Here is a 6,100-nt window from a genome sequence, read left to right as displayed (position 1 = left end):
TAAATCCTGCCTCGATGAGCTTGTTGACTTTGACTTCAATTTGTGATACAAGCTCGGGTCAAAACATGCGTTGTGACTGCTTTACAGGGCGTGCTCCACTTTTGATCCCTAAATGATGAACAACTACCTTAGACTAAGACCATGCATTTCTTTATACGACCATGCGAACACACCTTTGTACTCGGTCAATAACTTGGAGTATTCCTCCTCCTCCTGAGGCATAAGAATCGCACTAATGGAGGTGATACGTGGATCTTTTAGAGTGCCTAAATTGAGTTCCTTAAACTCATCCACAGTTGATTGCCTGCCATCTTCTAGTTGAGGGGGAGCCTCGTGTACTTCATCATCAATGTTAAGGCATGGGCTATTTTCTACAGTTATGTGATAGGATGTTTCCACAAAGTCTGACTTTTCTCTTTGACTTCCTTGGATGGTCGGCATGGCTTCTTTCTCTTTCTCTGCTTCTTTATGAAGTTGGCAAGTGTAAACAATGGTTCTCCTTTGCACCTTCAGTGGACCATTCGTGGATATTAACAAAATAGACTTCCTCTTCATACGTGATGGGAAAGCACTACAGATTTCTTTGTCAGTAATAACTTCAAAATGACCCCACTCCTCATGGCCTTGCTCCTTATGTTTTGACAGTATCTTTCTAGATGGTGACTTCCTTTTGGTTCCCAGACGACAAAAGAAAGAGGTCTTTGAGTTAGTGAAAACTTCCTTTAGACGTTTGGAAGATACATGTTCACCTTTGTGACTTAGCCTTTCAAATACCGAGACCTGAGGGGTTGAGCCTCCAATGCGATCAAACACTGAAGCTCGTTGTTTTATTTTCGTGCCCTTAACTTCCTCCATCTCCTCTACCGAGGTGTGTTGTGATGAAGCTATCTATTTGCTTCTCTTAGATGAAATTCGAAGAGGCTCTGCCAAACTGAATCCCAACCCAAACTTTGGAGTGGCGACATAGTGCCCTTGCTTTCTCAACTACATTTGGGACTCATTGAGTCCATGTATCTTTTCACCAGTGACTTCGCCTTTGAGTTCTCCTAGTCTTGATGGATTGGAGAAGTCACAACCAGAATTTCAACCAATATGAAGGCCTTAGGATCATAGTGCCCTTTTATTTTATCATCTTGGAGATTGCCTTTAGTAGACTCACAAGTCACGTATGGGATTTGTGCAACTGGGACAATCATATGCTCCTCCAAATGTTGGATATCTTTATGACTCATTTGCTTCTTTAGAGTACATTCCTGTAGCAAAGGTTTCCCTTTCTTTCGACGCTCACTCGGAATATAGCAAAAAACTAGATGCTCCTTATAAATCTTTCTCTGTATGTCACCTTCAGATGATGACAGCTTAATGGAGACTTCTTCAGTTCTCTTCTTAGGCAGCTTGGTGGTAGTCCATTGAGCCTCATTTTCTTCTTCTGACTTGACATTAGCTTCGTCAACTGATGATGGTTTCTCCAAACTCGGTTCACAAGAATCTAGGTAGAATTTTGCATCTGCAAAGTATGACTCCGTCTTAGTGAAGGGATTGATGTTTGCATCAATTTTGACTATCTCTACATCCCTTATGTACTTCGGACATTGATGCAAAGTAGACGATAGCACTCCAGTCTCATGAATCCAAGGACATCCAAGCAATAAGTTGTATGATGTTTTAGCATCTATGACGTGAATCAGGGTGTTTGACTTCATCTCACGAATGGATAATCCCACGCGGGTCATACCTATGGCTCGTTGTCCTCCTTGGTTAAAACCTTGGATTGTTAGGTTACTTTTGGATAGCTCATCGATAGAGATCCCAAGCTTTTTTAGCACCAACTTTGGCATGAAGTTGACAGCCAAACCGTCATCAACAAGTATGCGATTGAGATGTTGTTCCCGAATGGCCCCTATAACGAACAAAGGTCTGTTATATGGCTTAGACCCCAGTATCAAGTCATCATCTGTGAAGGAAATTGTTGCACAACATGTGACAACTTTTCCATTATCATCATGTTCTGGTGTTTTAATTGGAACAAGCTCATTATTGCTTTCCTTTGTTTTATCAGTACTAGAAACTACATGAGTTGCACCAACGTGACCTCTATGAAGAAATTTTTCAGGAAAGAATTCATGCAATGTGATGGGTTTTCAGAACTTCAGTGACAAGGCACCGTTAATCTTCTTGTTAATAGAAGATTTGACAATTCTTGGTCGTTGTAGCTTATCCACATTGCTTATTTTTGCTCTTGGCTTGGGAAGTTGTAGCCTAAACACTGCTTGATATTGTCGTTTCTCGTGAGTGACTAAAGTCCAACCCTTATCGTCTTTGTCTTTGAACTGAGTGTCCAACTCTAGTAAACCTTCAAGATTTTCCTTTGGAAGATCAACTTCAACGGGCTCAAAACTTCCAAATTGCAAGAAGGCGGTACTTGATGCGTTATGCAACCTTGAACACTTCTTTTCTTTGAGCGCAATACTTGCATGATTTGCTTCTGCTGTTTCATCTATGTCTATGATGATTTTTTCTTCACTTACAAGAGCCATGATTTTCTCCTTCAAGACAAAGCATTTCTCTGTAGGGTGGCTAATGACGCGATGAAACTTGCAGTATTTTGGATCGCCAACTTCGCCAATTTCCTCTGGCCTTTTTGATTCAGGGAGATAAATGACTTTCTTATTCAGCAGTGCATCAAGGATTGTGGGTACATCTGAATCTGGAAATGGATAAACCTTCGCCTCTAATTCCTTCAAGGTGGGACGACGCTTCTCCTCTTTGGGATATTGACTTACGGTCTTATCCTCCTTCACTTTTTGCTTAGTAGTGACCTTTACAGAAGTTGCTTTCACCGCCATTGATTCTTTGGTTTGGTTCTTTGATGCAACATTTTTCTTGAACTCATTCTGATCAGTAAATGGAGATGCCTTTCCATGACTTGCGATGCTTAACTCCATGTCGTGCGCTCGTGTTGCAAGTTCTTCAAAAGCGGTTTGATCCCTTGTAAGATATACAAAAGGCCCCAATGCATTCCTTGAATGCACATCTCCATAACAGATTTTTCTGAAAGGTGATCTTTGCAGTTCAAACTTAATGCTCTCCAACGATTAATGTAATCCACCACGGGCTCGTCCTTCCTTTGCTTGGTACTTGTCAACTCTATCATGCTTACAGTTCTTCGGGTACTGTAAAAACGATTGAGAAATTCCTTCTCAAGTTGCTCCCAGCTATCAATGGACTCGGGTTCCAAGTCAACATACTAGTCAAATGCATTCCCTTTCAGAGAACGAACAAATTGTTTTACCAAAAGGTCACCATGTATTCCAGCATTGCTACAAGTCTCGACAAAGTGGGCAAATATGTTGCCTTGGGTTCCTTTTGCCATCAAATTGATGTGGCTTTGGTGGTTGATAATTGGTTGGCATGGTTAAACAATCAATCCTCTTAGTATAAGGCTTAGAGTAGTACAACGAACTTTGCGATGGTCCACCATATTGAGCTCTGATGGTGTTTGTTATCATGTCTTGCAATTGTTGGACAGATAACGCCTCAACTGAAGTGGATTGCTTTTCCTTTTGAATGTTGAACTTTGCAAATGATTTCTCAACAACCATTTTTTGGGAGGTAAAGACAGGTGAACGAGGAGGGACATGGCTCGACTCTCCAGGTGCATAGGCCTCCAATTTATTCATGAGTTGAGCGATTTGAAGGTCTTTGTCTTCAACAGATTTCTTCAAGACCTCTATAGTTTGTTCCATCATGGAGAACTTTTCGTCCACATTAGTTGCGTCAGCCATTAAGGCATTGACTTTCGTTGAAACTGGAGAATCCACCAAATCCTCAAATCCACCAAGGTTTGAGGCTGTTTGAGAAAGTTCATCAAATAGCGAGAATGGGGTGTTGCCCCCAGAGATTGCGGTTGCGGACGTTACATGAGATCTGCTCTTCTTTGCCATCTCCAAGGAGGCGAAGTATTCAAATCCACCCAAGCCACTAGCCTTGAACTTGCTTCGAGTGATTGGGCCAACATGACTGAGCTCAGCGGATGCGGCAACAGTAGTATCTTTGCATGAAATATCACACCTGCGGAAGGCCATTGTAGCAGTAGATCTGAAGTTTGTAGTTTTCAACTTGTAAGAAGGAGAGGTGAAGGGCAGAATGTGTCCCACTGGGCGTGCCGAAATTTATTCGCAACAAATTTTCATTGTACGGAAAATAAACTGCAACAAAAATAATATGAAGAAAAAGAGATTTTATTGATGAAAATTTGTGAGTACAATTCTATGTATCCCTTGATTCTCCTCTATGAAATTCTCCATGATTCGAGGGCTTGAGACGCGTCTTTCTCGAATGTAGGACGATGCAGACCTCCTTGTGATGTATTTAATCGCCAATAACGTCGAGCAATACTTTATTGTTTCGGGTTGATCTCCGAAAAAAACTCTGTTGACCACTCCTTTGTTGAAGAGCTATACGCTTGATAATTGATCTCTCTGTTTGCGGATGCCTTCACCAACTGCAGAATGCTCTTCTCAAACTCTGAATTTTTTTGAGAGTTATGTAACCCCTCTATTTATAGTTGTAGAGGATGGACAGTCCGGCTACATATGAACTCTCTTGCTTGATTCTGATTGGCCCATGTCATTTTAGCCACTTGGCGACCTGTGGCTGGTTCTTGCTTTTTGACTTGGATTGCCACATCATTTAACACGTGGCGTCGTCTGTTTGGCTTGCAGTTTGACTAGATATGCCACGTCACTTGACACATGGTATGAGTTTGGGCCTTAAAATGAATGGACCTTGGGCTTAAAAATAATAAAATGGACTGATTTGATTTGTAAAGTCCAAATTAATTATTTAACCCAAACAAAATTAAGATTCAATCCAAATTTTGTATGGATTAAACTTAATAAATTTTATATGTCTATAATGTTCGCGCTTCGCGTGATTATAAAGAACTCTTATATTTAGAAATAAATTGTTTACAATATTTAAATGGTTAAAAGTATAAAATAATAGGTTGTGAGGAGCTATTTTATTTATGTCCTAGTTCTTTCATATCATATTTGGTTTAACAAAGAAAAGGAGAAACATAAATAAAAGAGAAATTCATTTATTTATTTGTTTCGCATAAGATATTCAAAATTTACTTTGTTGATTGTTTGGTATAGTGCGATGAAAATAAAAGAGCAGGTTTCTCATATGGGTCTAATTTAGAAGTAAAATAAAAGTTTGAAAGTAGTAAATAAAGGAGCTTCTCTTCTGCTCCTCCTTCCTTTTTTTTTTCACCTCTACTAAAGATGGTTCTAATTCATATGACTATATGATATTCGGTAGAAATTTATTTTAAGCAAGTTTAGATCTCATTGCATCTCATTTTGAGGTTTTAACCTTTGAGATTAGATTAATGCTTTATTTGCACGTTAATCAATAGCAACAAAAAAATCACACTACTAAAAATTCGGCAAAAATCGACCAAGGTCGACCGACTAACTTTGATCGATTTTGCAAAATATTTTTTTAATTTTTTTTTTTAATTACGAAATCGACCAACTTTTGTCGGTTTTCTTTGGCGCAAAAATGCGGGAAACTATTTTTGAGTCCCGCGAAATTTATGTTTCAAGAAACCGACCAACTTTGGTCGGTTTTTTAATTAAAATAAATAAATCAATATTTGTTCGCAAAAGAATACTTGTTTATTATTTGCGAAGAAACCAAAGTGTTTTTCATAAATAAATAAAAAAAATTCAAAAAAAGAAAGTCTATTGTGTTTGGGTAGAAACTAAACAATCCAAACACAAATTATTTTCAAAAGTTCTTTGAAATCTTTCCTTATTTCTTTAGCCAAGGGTCTATCGGAAATCGCTTGTCTTACATCTTACCCTCTCTAGATCCCACTCGTAAAAATTTACTGAGTTTGTTGTTGTTGTTGTTGTTGTCGTCTTAGAAATTTTTCCAACAAAATATTTTCAAAAATCAGTCCAAACACTAATATGTGGAAACGGTGATTGAGGTGGTGAAACAGGCAAATAGCATACAACAACAACAACAACAACAACAACAACCCAGTATAATCCCACTAGTGGGGTCTGGGGAGGATAGCGTGTACGCA

This window comes from Nicotiana tabacum, chromosome 9 (assembly GCF_000715075.1).
Source record: "Nicotiana tabacum cultivar K326 chromosome 9, ASM71507v2, whole genome shotgun sequence".
In the NCBI taxonomy this organism is placed as follows: Eukaryota; Viridiplantae; Streptophyta; class Magnoliopsida; order Solanales; family Solanaceae; genus Nicotiana; species Nicotiana tabacum.
Note: the sequence above shows the minus strand (reverse complement) of the source record.